The sequence below is a fragment of the Pleurodeles waltl genome, chromosome 5 (genome assembly GCF_031143425.1).
Source record: "Pleurodeles waltl isolate 20211129_DDA chromosome 5, aPleWal1.hap1.20221129, whole genome shotgun sequence".
Lineage (NCBI taxonomy): Eukaryota > Metazoa > Chordata > Amphibia > Caudata > Salamandridae > Pleurodeles > Pleurodeles waltl.
The window spans coordinates 1,480,241,217-1,480,255,315 of NC_090444.1; positions in this window are offsets into that span (position 1 = coordinate 1,480,241,217).

The following is a 14,099-nucleotide window of genomic DNA, read 5'->3' on the forward strand; positions in this document are numbered from 1 at the left end:
CCTGCAGTGCCCATGCCATTGGCTTTACCACCGCGGTCAGAATTGGCCTGGATGCACCGCCAGCCTGTTGGCGGTGCATCCGCGGTCCCCGGCCCTGGCGGTCTATGACCGCCAGGGTCAGAATGACCGCCATAATCTTTTTTGTTTGTACAAATTCACACTAATCCCTAAATATTCCTATTCCTTTCCCATTGTTGACATTGTTGTGAGCCACTCATCTGAACTCCGGATGGTTCAGTTGGAGCGACGATAATCCCTGAATCCCAACAAGAACTGTCAGGGCAGCAATGAAGGACACTATGCAACCCTAAGACTTTCCAAGGGAAAGAGAAAGAAATGCCAGGACTTCTGTGTATTCAGATTTCTCTACCCTAGGCACTGCTGGGCTCAAGGAAATCTGGATTCTGGTTCTGGGTTCAGGATACTAGCAGTCAGGATTATTCAGATTCAAGTGTCTGGTCTTGGATTTCCGTGTAATTAAACTACACTGTAAAACAGGAAATACGAAACAGATCTTTGGCATTAACTAACATCAAATCAACATATCAATAATTCACAGTAGAAACATAACATTACCCACTGTGATTCAAGAATTATCCAGCCATCATCATGAACTGGAATTATCATGTAAACGGATTTCACTGAGAGAAAATAACTGGGTTAATCACAACAAAAGTACTTCAAATTCTTCAGTAGTTCAAGAGTCTCAAGAGTTCAAGGTTGATATGCAAATATGCAATGGCAATCAGATTATAGTTACTAAAAGTCTTTAGAACACCAACATCAGATTCTGACCAAGAAAATACAGATTGACAGCCAACTACGAGCACAAGATCTAGGAAGGCGCAGCTATTACAAGAAATATTACTTTTTTCTAATGCATTTTCAGTCATGAGATTGAGCTGAATATTACTATTACAGAAAAACGTATGTTACCCTTTTTGGGATGACTTGTGTCTTTTGCAGGTGAAAGAAAGCATGATGTGACAGATGAATTGTGAGCTTCCCGCCTTTTACGGGTACTGTTGTAACTGCGGAAAAGATTGGAAATCCTACGTTGGAACTCAGGAAGCAGTTCGCTCTGAGGAGAAGCTTCTCGCGGTGAAGGTATGGATGCCACTTTGAAGAGAGGACTATCGCTGCAAAGTAAAGACTACCGTAGACTGGAGACAGGTCAGCATAGCCTCCAAGTTAAACAAGGCTAAGCAGGATTTAGTCTGAAAAGGCGGCTTTTATAGGCGGCCGAGCCTGGTGAATGGAAACACATGGGGAAAACCAAGGAATTTGTTAGTCATTATCGTAATTGCACATGTTTCTCAACTGTCTTTTTTCCAGTAGGGGGATCAATTACAGAACCGGCAGGTGTCAACTGTTGACATGTGCTTCATGGATTACTTCTGTGAGGCCTAGGTGGTTGTGGATAGTTGACTGGTGCTTTCTGGATTACCTGGGTGATGTCCAGGTGTTCAGCAGTTATCTTGACAACAAGCATTGGTCTAGATCTGCTTTAAACATTGCTGTTCCTCAGGACAAAGGAATCATGAACTGATCCTGGAATCCTGTCATTTACATGTGACATGTACTGGCCAGCAGTACACACCAATTGTATATTCATTGAGTGGAAGTTCTTTCTGTTCCTGTACACCTGTTTATTCACTCTTGGTGGGGGGTGAGAGCTATGTGGGGAATGTTAGCAAAGGCATAGAATTCAGATTTGATGGCAGGGAGTTCAGCCCCTTGGGGAAACCTGACATATGTTTGCATGTGTTGTAAAAATGCATCCAGGAATTTGGACAGGACGAGGCCAAACATTGGCTGTGAGAACCCTGCACCCATGCCCACTGTCACCTGAAATGAGCCCGTAGCCAAGAAATGAAGTACAGAGAGCACTTGCACTTCAGTAGGGATGGCTTGCTGATTCCGATTAGCCAGTCTCAGTACAGGATCCAATAAAGCACATAGGTCCTGGATTGTTGTACAATTGAGTCTGTAGGTGACAATGATGTGACGTTCCACCATGGTATTCAAATCAACAAGAGGTCTGAACACAGATGGGCCCTCCCTCGTCACATGGGTCTGTACCTATGGGGAGGAAAGAACATATATGAGGGACACTGATACACATGCAAAACATGGTGTCTATGAATAACTGGTGTACAATACGTAGGTTACACACACACAAGCAATGTATGATATACTACTTTACATATTTGCAGTGATACTTCTGGTCTAATGTAAGGAACAGACACTCATGTGGGCAGACGACTAAGGGCTGGGATCTGAAGGCCCGGAATGGGGCCCCTGACCAGGAAATATGTACTAACAAATACAATTGTATTTTGTAAGTTTGCGCCGATTTTGCATAAAAAAACTACGTAAATGCGGTGCTAAAAAAGTATAAATATGGGCCTTTATTCCTTATCTCTTGCATGCATTGCTTACAGGAAAGCCATTTTGTGTTAGCAGGCTTTTTAATGTGTTAGGAACCATGGCCCTCATTACAACCATGGCGGTCGGTGGTAAAGCGGCGGTAAAACCGCCAACAGGCCGACGGTAAAAAAATTGAATTCCGACCGTGGTGGAAACCGCCAACATAGACAGCCACTTTAACACTCCGACTGCCACAACGGTACAAACAAACAGCATATAGACAGGTGGAAGGCAATGTACTGCCCACACTATTATGACAGGCCAATCCGCCACCTTTTCCGCCGCGGATTCAATGCGAACAAAAACACAGCGGAAACAGGACTTGGAAGGGGAAACACTCACCTCTACACATTCCACGAAGAACCAGGACGCCATGGAGCCTGAACTCCAATTACTCCCTGCGATTGTCTTCCTGCTCTTCTACCAGGAGCACGACTGACGGCGGTGATGACCACAGTGAGTACTGCACCTACAACACAGGGGAGGGGGAGGGAAAAGAGAGTGACACACACACGCAAAACGCAACACCCCCACCTCCACCCTCACCCACAACAACACACACACACCAATATATGCTGAAACATTACATTTACACCCCCAATCCCCCCGGAAGAACGCAAGGACAAAAGGAAATGAGTTGAACAATTGTAATCATGTAAAATCCATTAATAAAAAATTTACACTATAAACAATATGTACACCAAGAATTAAAGTCCAGGTACTGCACCAATATAGTCCGTGGACCACTGGGCCCAAAATGCATGGGCGAGGCCCACACAAGATACCCGATCGAAATGGAGAGAACACTGCAGGAGCATCAGATCGAAAAAACACAGGCACCTCAGGGGGAAGGGAAAGGGGGCACCTCAGCCGGATGAGTGCACGACGCCAGCACCACGAGGGGGCCCCATGCCCATTGATGTATCCTGGGAAGTGCAAAGCCACAGTCTCTCAAGTCTCTCCAGTTGGTGGTTTTCCCACTGCTTTATCCTGGGGAGTGCAAAGCCACAGTCTCTCAAGGCTTTCCAGTGGGTAGTTTGCCCACTGCTTTATCCTGGGGAGTGCAAAGCCACATTCTCTCAAGTCTTTACAATGGGTGGGTTTCCCACTGCTTTATCCTGGGGAGTGCAAAGCCACAGTCTCTCAAGTCTCTCCAGTGGGTGGTTTGTCCACTGCTGCATCCTGGGGTGTGCAAAGCCACAGCCTCTCAAGTCTCTCCAGTTGGTGGGTTGCCCACTGCTTTATCCAGGGGAGTGCAAAGCCACAGTCTCTCAAGTCTCTCCAGTGAGTGGTTTGCCCACTGCTGCATCCTGGGGAGTGTAAAGCCACAGTCTCTCAAGTGGATAACAGTCTCCACTGTTTCTGGAGGGGGCTTTGTGCCCAGAGTGCTTCATCGTGCCAAGGACAGAGGTAGTGGATGTGATACTCCACTGGTTCTGGAGGGGGCTTTGTGCCCAGAGTGCTTCATCCTGCCAAGGACAGAGGTAGTGGATGCCTTTCTCCACTGCTTCTGGAGGGGGCTTTGTGCCCAGAATGCTTCATCCTGCCAAGAACAGAGGTAGTGGATGTGACACTCCACTGACGGTGGTGCAACATTCAACCTGGCCAGGCCCCTGGAACTGACCACCAGCCTCGTACGAATGACCACTGGTGATGGAAGCCATGTCTGCGGTGGTGCCACTGGCTCAGGATATGGCGTGGAAACTGGCGGTGCTGGCGGCGGGTGGGGGGCTTACTGACCTTGGTGCTGGTGGCAGTGTCCTGAGCGGCGGTGCTGGTGGGGGGCTCACTGACCTTGGTGCTGGCGGCGGTGTCATGAGCGGCGGTGCTGGTGGGGGGGTTCACTGACCTTGGTGCTGGCGGCGGTGTCATGAGCGGCGGCACTGACCTTGGTGCTGCTGAAGGGCACAGTGTCTGCGGTGCAGGTGAAGGGCTCAGTATCTAGGGTGCTGGCGGCGGTGCCCGTGGCAGCGGTGCATGTGGCGGTGCCGGTGGCGGTCTTGTCCGCCGTGCAGGTTGGTGGCGACGTTGACTTGCCTTTCTTTTTCAGGCTCTTCCCCACCTTGGATGGTGGCGCAGCTGTCTTGCCAGTCCCAACTGTTGTCCTGGCTGAGCCCTTGGTGGCAGGTGTTTTGGCCTTCTCCCTGTGGGATGTGGGCAACTTCTTCTGTTTTGGAGGTGGGGGAGTGTCCTTGGCCTCGCTCCTTGGGACACTGGCAGCCCTGCTGCTTGGCGCACTCCAGAATCCGGTTACTGCTGGCACCACTGTGCCCGGTGATGTGGTGGCTGAGGTGCTGGGCTGGGACCTGGAAAGGCGGGCCCTAGGGGACAGAAGGGGTGGGGGAGGTGAAGGGAAGAGGTCAAGGGTTGACAGGAAAAGTTTTTTAGACACACTGGGACGGATAGATGGAGGGGGTTTGGGAGTGGAGGAAGACGTAGTGGTTGTAGGAGGTGTTCGTTTGCTGACTTTGGGTGAAGGTGCATGGGCTGGATGCTTTTGTGAGGTGGATGGCTGTTGGTTGGGTGTGTGACTGCGTTTGTGTACTTTGGGGGGAGGGCTCACAGACACACTGGAGAGGACACAGGGCGTGTGTGAATGGTAGTGGGGTGGTGATTGCACGTGAGCGGTGTGTGGTGATGGGCGTGCTGGTGATGGAGGTAGTGGCTGAGGATGTAGTGCATGCAGGTGTGAGTGGAGACGTGACAGGGGGGAGGAGGGAGACGTGGAGGAGGGGGACACAGTGGAGGCAGTGGATATTGGTATGTGTGCATGGGTATGATGCTTGTGTGAGTACCTGTGGGATGTGTGGTGCTTATGTTTGCCAGAGCTACCCTTGTGTGTTGATGTGTGTGCATGCTGGTCTGATGGTGTGCTTGAGATAGGCTGAGGTACTGGGGGGTGGGTCTGGGTGGAGGAAGTTGGAGTGGGGAGTTTGGACACAGGGACAATGGCTGCCATCAGTGCTGAGGCCAGAGTCTGCTTACTGTTGGGCTGCCTGGCCAGAATGAATGCCCTCCAGGTATGCATTTGTCTGTTGCAACTGCCTCTCTACACCCTGGATGGCATTCAGAATGGTATACTGCCCAACAGTGAGGGATCTCAGGAGGTCAATGGCCTCCTCACTGAGGGCAGCAGGGCTTACTGGAGCAGGGGCTGGGGTCCCTGGGGCGAAGGAGATGCCCACCCTCCTGGGTGAGCAGCCACGGGGCACACGCTGAGGGGCTGCTGGGAGGGTGGTGCTGGTAGGGGGGGTGGCGGCTGTACCTGTAGATGCAGGGGGCACAGAGTAGCCCGCCACCGCAAGGGTGCTCCCATCAGAGGAGGAGTCGGTGTCGCTGGTCTCTGCTCCAGTCCCCGCCGTGGAGCTCCCATCGCCCTCCGTCCCACTGGTGAATTCTGACTCCGTAGTGTCGCCCTCCAGGGCCCTGGGGGATACAGCTCCCTCCCTCTCCGGTGGCACAGCTCCTCCGCCTGATGATGCTAATGCAGACAAGAACAGGGAGACCACAAAAAGGGGGGGAAAGAAAGTAGAAAGACATGTTCAGTACATGCAATACCGCAACCGTTGGCGGACACTACAGACACAGCAGCCCTCTGCGCAACTCCATGCACTTAGAGTTCCCTAATTCCTCACAGGGACATGGGGTACATGGCCTATGCCCAATTGCTGCACACATGGAAGTCACAAGAGCCTCACTAGGTGTAGATGGCTCTTACTACTGGTGGGGTTGGGGTGCCACTTAGCCTGCCTCACAAAGGGTCCTTGCCTACAAGGCTCGCCCTAGCCTAGGGGAACCCACAGCCCTCCTACCACACCCAAATACCTCCAATGCGCGCAGAGTCAAATGGATGTGACTGTACTCACCCCCTTGTGTCTGCTGTGATGCCCTCAAGTGCCCATCCAACTCCGGATACACCACCGCCAGGATCTGGAACATCAGGGGGGTCATGGTGCGACAGGCACCAATCCCACATTGGGAGGCCATCCCCAGCTGGGCCTCTGCCATCTTCTTACTCCAGCGGCAAATATCCTCCCATCTTTCACGGCAGTGGGTGCTCCGTCTGTGGTGGACCCCCAGGGCCCGGACGTCCTTGTCACGCCAAATATCCTTCTTCTTGTGGGCGCTGACCTACAGGAATAGTACAGGGGAAAAGGTATAACATTAATCGTCCGGACTGTCACAGTCATTGGCCCACGTTCCCAATCTTGCCCTGACACACATACATTCACCGTTGGATCATGCACGCCTCACCCCCCCCATCTCCCATCCACACCACTCCAAACAGGTATTGCCCATACAGCATGCTCACAGTGTACTCACCTGTTTGTTTGGAGGACCGTAGAGTAGCATGTACTGGGGGAGGACCCCATCCACTAGTTTATCCAACACCTCCGATGTGAAGGCAGGGGCCCTTTCCCCAGACACATGAGCCATTGTCGCTTCCAGACTGAGGTCACAGCAGCGTAGGTCCTCTCCTGTTGAAGATCAGGTATCAAGTGAGTGAACAGAGAGAAAATGTCAGTCACGTCCGCGGCGGTGCGTACCGTCACCGCCGGCATACATCGTCATTGGCTCCTGGGACCCATAGGGTCCAATATTAACCAATGCAGGATTGCGCCGCGGTCTTCGACCGCCTACCGCAACGGTCTACAATGCCAGCGCAGTTACCTTAAATCCCCTTGTCCCACATTACAGGTCAGGCAGCCACCATTTCAGGGGGCCACATGGCATTATTTTTAAATGCGTCACACATATCTAGGCCTTGCATACACACTAAGACAGGCACATAGCAGATTGACAAATGTGTGCAATAAAGTTGTTGTTTTAGTACCTCAGTGTTGGCTGACCCTCTGCTCGCTGTTCTCATCCATAGAGCACGTCCGCTGGGGCAGGTGATGAGATGGTGGCATCCTCCGGTGTACAGACCGCTGGTGGACATGTCGACAATGGAAGAGCGACATGTAATTGTGACCTACAGACTTGATCGTGCCATAATCCAGGAACTGTGTGCCCAGTTGGAGCCAGACCTGATGTCAGCTATCGGCCATCCCACAGGAATCCCCCCTCTAGTGCAGGTCCTGTCAGTACTCCATTTCCTGGCAAGTGGGTCTTTTCAAACAACAGTGGCCATAGCATCAGGGATGTCCCAGCCTATGTTCTCAAACGTGTTGTCCAGAGTGTTCTCTGCCCTGCTGAAACATAAGCGCAGCCACATCGTTTTCCCTCAGGTGGAGGATTTGCCTACAGTGAAAGTTGACTTCTATGCCCTGGGACATATCCCTAACATCATAGGTGCCATTGATGGGACACATGTGGCCTTGGTACCGCCCCGCAGGAGTGAAAAGGTGTACAGAAACCGGAGGAGCTACCAATCGATGAATGTGCTGATGGTGTGTTTGGCCGACCAGTACATCTCCCATGTGAATGCCAAATGTCCTGGCTCAGTGCATGACGCTTATTTTCTGAGGAATAGCAGCATCCCTTATATGATGGGGCATCTCCAGAGGCACGTGTGTGGCTCTTAGGTGAGGACAAGGACCCTATACAGTGTGAATAGTTGTCTGGGTCTGGGGTTGTCCCTAATGGTTAGTGTGTGTCTAACAGTTGTCCCTCGACATTTGCAGGTGACTCTGGCTACCCCAACCTGTCATGACTACTGACCCTAGTGAGGAATCCCAGGACATGGGCAGAGGAACACTACAATAAGGCACATGGGTGAACTAGGAGGGTTATAGAGAGGTCCTTCGGCCTCCTGAAGGCCAGGTTCCGGTGCCTCCATATGACAGGTGGTTCCCTATACTACTCACCAAAGAAGGTGTGCCAGATCATCGTGGCCTGCTGTATGCTGCACAACTTGGCTTTGCGCCAACAGGTGCCTTTTCTGCAGGAGGATGGTCCAGAAGGAGGTCTTGTGACAGCTGTGGAGCCTGTGGACAGTGAAGAAGAGGAGGCAGAAGAAGAGGACATAGACAACAGAAACCCTGTGATCCAGCAATACTTCCAGAAAAACCATGATCCAGCAATACTTCCAGTGAGACACAGATAAGAAGACAACACTGCCTCCTACATCTGATAAAATTGTTTGACCTATCATCTGTTTGTCACATTCACCCAGTGTATGGACCCTAATATGTCATTTTCCCTTTCGATTTCACAGATCTGGGTCCCACTGTGTGACCTCTGCTATACTATCTCATGGACTAGAGCTATGTGACATAGGTATGTTGACAATACAATGGACATTGCTATTTCCCTCAGTTATTGCAAATACACATTTGTGAAAGCACGGACTGACTCCAGATTGTTTTGTAAATCAAGGGTGTTTATTTAAGTGCTAAATAGTGTAGGGGGTTGTAAAATGGGCAGGGGTGATGGTGGAGGAATGTCCATGGCAGAGTCCAGTTATTTGTCTCACAAGTGCATTGTCCAAAGGGGCATAGGAATTGGAGCTAGGGCAGTTTAAGGATGGACAGGGTGACAAAGTGGGACAGAAGGATGACATTCAGTGTGGTCTAATTTCTTGGCGGGGTCTTGGCATTGTTCTCTGTCTTTGTCCTGGATCTCAGGGACCGTTTACGGGGTGGTTCTCCATCTGCAGGGGGTGTGGTGCTGGTGTCATGGTCCTGTGGCGGTGCCTCCTGTCCTCTGGCGCCGGCGGAGGTGGTGGGCAGTTCATCGTCCAGGCTAGTGTCAGGGGCCCCTTGTTGTGCCACAGTGTCCATCCTGGTGTTCACAAGGTCCTTCAGCACCCCTACAATGGTGCCCAGGGTGGTGTTGATGGACTTGAGTTCCTCCCTGAACCCCAAATACTGTTCCTTCTGCAGCCGCTGGGTCTCCTGAAATTTGGCCAGTACCGTTGCCATCCTCTCCTGGGACTGATGGTAAGCTCCCATGATGTTGGAGAGGGCCTCGTGGAGAGTGGGTTCCCTGGACCTGTCCTCCCCCTGTCACACAGCAGACCTCCCAGTTCCCCGGTTTTCCTGGGCCTCTGTCCCCTGAACCGTGTGCCCACTGCCACTGCCCCCAGGTCCCTGCTGTGCTTGGGGTGGTGGGTTAGCCTGGGTTCCCTGTAGTGGTGGACACACTGCTGCTTGACGTGTCCTGGGGACAGAGGTATGGGCCTGCTGGGTGGGTGCTGTGCTGGCGTTTCCTGAGGGGGGAGGCTCTGTAGTGGCCTGTGACTGTGTGAGGGGAACCGACTGTCCCAAGGTCCCAGATGGGCCGGGCTGGTCATCTAGATCCAGCTGGACAGAGCTGCTGTCATCACTGTGGGCCTCTTCTGTGGGGGGAGTGGACATGTCTGGAACTTCCTGTCCGGTGATGTTGGGTAGGGGTCCTGCAGGGGTGTAAAAGCATGATTATTGCATCTGTGTGTGCCATGGTGTGCAATGGGTGGGTGACCGTGTACCCCAGTGCTTACATACTTGTGTAGGACCTTGTGTGATAATTGTTTAAGGGTCTGTGTGGGTATCTGTAGTGGTCATGCATTGGTGATGGGTGTCCATGCTTTGATGTTGCATGCAGAGCTTGGTGTTGGGATGTGTGGTTTGTGATAGTGGAACATATGTGAGGAGTAGGAATGATGGGGGTGAGTGCGAGGGTAGGGGTATGTGATAGCATGCAGCTAGGGTGGGGGATGAAGTAGTGAAAGATTTGACTTACCAGAGTCCATTCCTCCAGCTTCTTCTGCGAGGCCCTCAGGATGCTTTATAGCCAAGACATGCTCCTCCCATGTTGTTAGTTGTGGGGGAGGAAGTGGGGGTCCACCGGCAGTCCTCTGAACGGCAATGTGGTGTCTTGAGACCACGGAACGCACCTTCCTCCGTAGGTCGTTCCACCTCTTCCTCATGTCATCCTGTGTTCTTGGGTGCTGTCCCACTGCGTTGAGCCTGTCCACGATTCTGCACCATAGCTCCATCTTCCTAGCTATGGAGGTGTGCTGCACCTATGATCTGAATAGCTGTGGTTCTACCCGGATGATTCCCTCCACCATGACCCTGAGCTCCTCCTCAGAAAACCTGGGGTGTCTTTGTGGTGCCATGGGGTGGTGTGAGTGATGTGTGAGGTGGTGTGTGTTGTGATTTGTGGGATGATGTTTAGGGGTGTGTGTTGTTTTGTGCGTGGATGTGTATGAGTGATGGTGTTGTGTGCCTCTGTATGCTGGTGTGGTCTTTGCTTTGCTGTCTCTCTGCTTCTTCCAAATTGTTCATTGTAAGGGTTTGTGGGTAATGTGGGTGTGTGTTTTATATTGTATTGGGTGTGTGGGAGTGGTGTGTGTATGTGTATCAGGTGTGTGTAGTTGGAATTGTCCAATGTGTTTGTGTTTTGTATACGTGTGTGTATTTTCAGCGCGGCAGTGTGTACCGCCAATGGATTACCGCGGTTGAAAGACCGCCGCGTGGATTCATGGGTCTTGATACTGTGGGCGTATTCCTGTTGGCGTGACAGTGGAGGTTTTGCTATCACCAGTTTATCACTGACCTTTGGTGTGGCGGACTTGTGTGGGTGTCTAGATTTTGGTGGATTCTGTGCTGTGGGTTGTAATAGCTGTGGCTGGATTTCGCAGCCGAGGCGGTGTGTTGTCAGTCTTCTGCACGGCGGTAAGCGGGATTTACCGCCGAAGTTGTAATGAGGGCCCATGTGTCTATCACACACACACACACACACTGACACACACTTACACACACCTATGAGCAACAATGCTCAAATTCAGTTTGCATCCATGAGCACCTTAAAGACCCTGCTTCAATACTATTGTTTCCTGTCTCCATTTGTACATTTTACTCGCAGACATTTGTTTCCATTCAAAATCAATGTAATGTGGGTAGCAAAATAAACAAGAGAACTGTGCCCCGAAAATGCTAGTCCCATTTGCGGGTGCATTAATATACCTAACGCAGTATGAGAGAGCACTTAGGACCATATTTATACTTTTTTGCACTGCATTTGCCTCATTTTTTTACACAAACGCAATGCAAACTTACAATATATAATTGTATTTTGTAAGTGTGCACCACTTTTGCATTAAAAAATGCTGCGCAAAAAAAGTATAAATATGTGCCTTAGTTTTTGCCAGTGCCAGTGGGCCACCTGTGACTTCAGCAAAAATTGAATACACATGTAAGAAAACTTGACTCTCTACTTGAGCCTCGATGCTCGTTTACTGCTCCCTCAACTATTTACAAAGCCATTCTTACAGCAACCCTCTAGTGTCTTCATGTATGTTATTTGCAATATTGCAAAGGAAATTATAATTCCCAATAACTGATTCATAAATACTGTTTCTCAAAAATAGACATTGTATTCTCCAGGTAAACACTACTTAAAATCAAATGAGGAAAAACAAAGAAAAGGAGTAAAACTTGATGTGAGTTTGTTTACTGCTTTGCAAATAATGTTATTTTAGTTCCTCTGTGTACTTCAGATGCAGCACATGCTTTCTTGGCTTTACTGAATGGCCAATTCCCATGGTAAAAAAATTAAGCAGTTTACCAGTGAAAAGTGTTTAGTTCAACACAAACATGTTTTTTCTGAAAACAAACAATCAATTGGAAAACTCCGAATGTTATAATGGAAATTCTGGCGCTCAATCTACAGCTCTTTTTCAATGGAATTAGTTCACATCCATCATGACTAATGGATTAATTACAAAGCCACAGCAAAAATCTAATCTTTGGTAATTCTTTTCAGAAAAAAACAGAACAGATTCAAGTCCTAATTAGAGTTTGGCAGGCTGCGTCTGCCACCTGCCAAACTTGTCCCACCACCTGCACGCCAATGCAGGCAGAACACCGCCGGCCCTACTACAGGTTCACCACAGGGCCGGTGGGCAGAAACAGCCTTTCCGCCCACCAGCACTGCAGTGCATAGGGTCCCCACATTGTAGCCGGCTCATAATCAAGCCGGCGGCAATGTGGCAGTGCTGCGAGTGCAGCAGCACCTGTCACACATTCCACTGCCTGTAATTTGGGCAGTGGAATGCACGACAGGGCTTTGCATGGGGGCCTCTGCACTGCCCCTGCCAAGTGCAAGGGCAGTACAGGGCCCCCCGATGCCCCCATTCCACCAGTCTTTCCATGGCAGTGAAACCACCATGGAAAGGCTGGCGGTATGTGGACTCATAATCCCCAGGGCGGCGCTGCTGACAACTCTACCCTGGTGGATTACAACGGTCGGCAGCCCGATGGTGTCGGAGGTCCGACCCTGGTGGCTCTGCCTTGGTTGTAATATGGCAGTCCCACTGACAGCCCATTGGCGGTAGGACAACCACAGTGAGTCTGGCGGTCAGTGGACCGCCAGACTCATAACGAGGGCCTCAGTGCCATGAAAGAGAATGAAAACATATCTGACACTGATTTCGCTATGACTAATGAGAACGCCAGGGCAATTTCTCTCAATTCCAGGTTATCATGTCACTCCAGAGTTTACATTAGTTCTACTTAGCATATAATAGCCATTATAAATTTAGCCATTTAGCACATCTGCTCTTGTTTCTATTATGCTCTCTTAACACATTGCTTCCTGTTTCCTATGATCCAAAGTGCTACTCATTGCCAAGTTATCATTAAGGTCAGTCAACAAATCAAGACCAGTTTATATCACATACTGTTAGCTCCCACGGCAAATTTCTGTTATACCAAAGTAGCAAGGCATGGCATGTGTACGCTACATCATGTATGTTTGGGGATTACTAAATTGTGCGCTCTTGGTAATCCACACTCAGCAATAGTAGTCTATATGATAAGTGTCAGATGAGTGTACTCCACCCCCATCTCAGACTAAATACTTGTTATATATGATTCATAGAGAACCTCTATCATTTATCTCAGTTTCTGAATCTCAAAACCCGCTACTGGACAAAGCAACAGTTAATTGTAAAACTGGTTACCCACTGCTGTGATGTCCTAAAGGCCTTCTAAGCCAGACTGACAAGCCTCCCCAGGGAGCCTGTCAGCGCAGTACTGATTGCTTTGACTGAAAAAAGAAAGCACAGCCTGCAGGAGAGGGAAGGAAGGCAGGGAAGGTGGTGATCAAGGATGACAAGTAAGGTTTCTTTAAACCTTTGGGAGAGAGATACATGACAGAGGCCATAATATGTATGACCTCCTCATTACTCCTCTGCCAGTGTAGCACTTGTTGGAAAGTGTTTTACTGGTAAGGGCAGTGAGTACCTACACTTAGCAGTAGGCCACTAACCTCCACTTTGGTCCAGTTTGATTTAATAAATTAAACCCAGCTCAACCCTTGGTAGTTTGGCAACAAGCGACAAGGCTCAAGTTACAAGACAAGTGTGTAAAGCATTTAAAAATCACAAAACAGTAAATAAGTAAAACACAATAAAAATCCAACACTGATTTATATCAAATAGATTATATTTTTATCTTTAAAATGACACTGAAATGAATAAAATCTGTTAAGGGGAACTAGACATATGCATTTTTAAAGTATTAGGCCCTCATTATGACATTGGCGGTAAATCCCACTTACCGCCACGCTGACTGGCGCCAACTTACCGCGGCGGCGGCAGATATCCGTTCACCATATTATGACACATGTACACCAATCCGTCACTATTCCACCACATACACAAATCCACCAGACCAAAGGTCAGTGATAAACTGGCAGTATCAAAAACCACACCGTTACGCCAGCAGAACAACACCCAC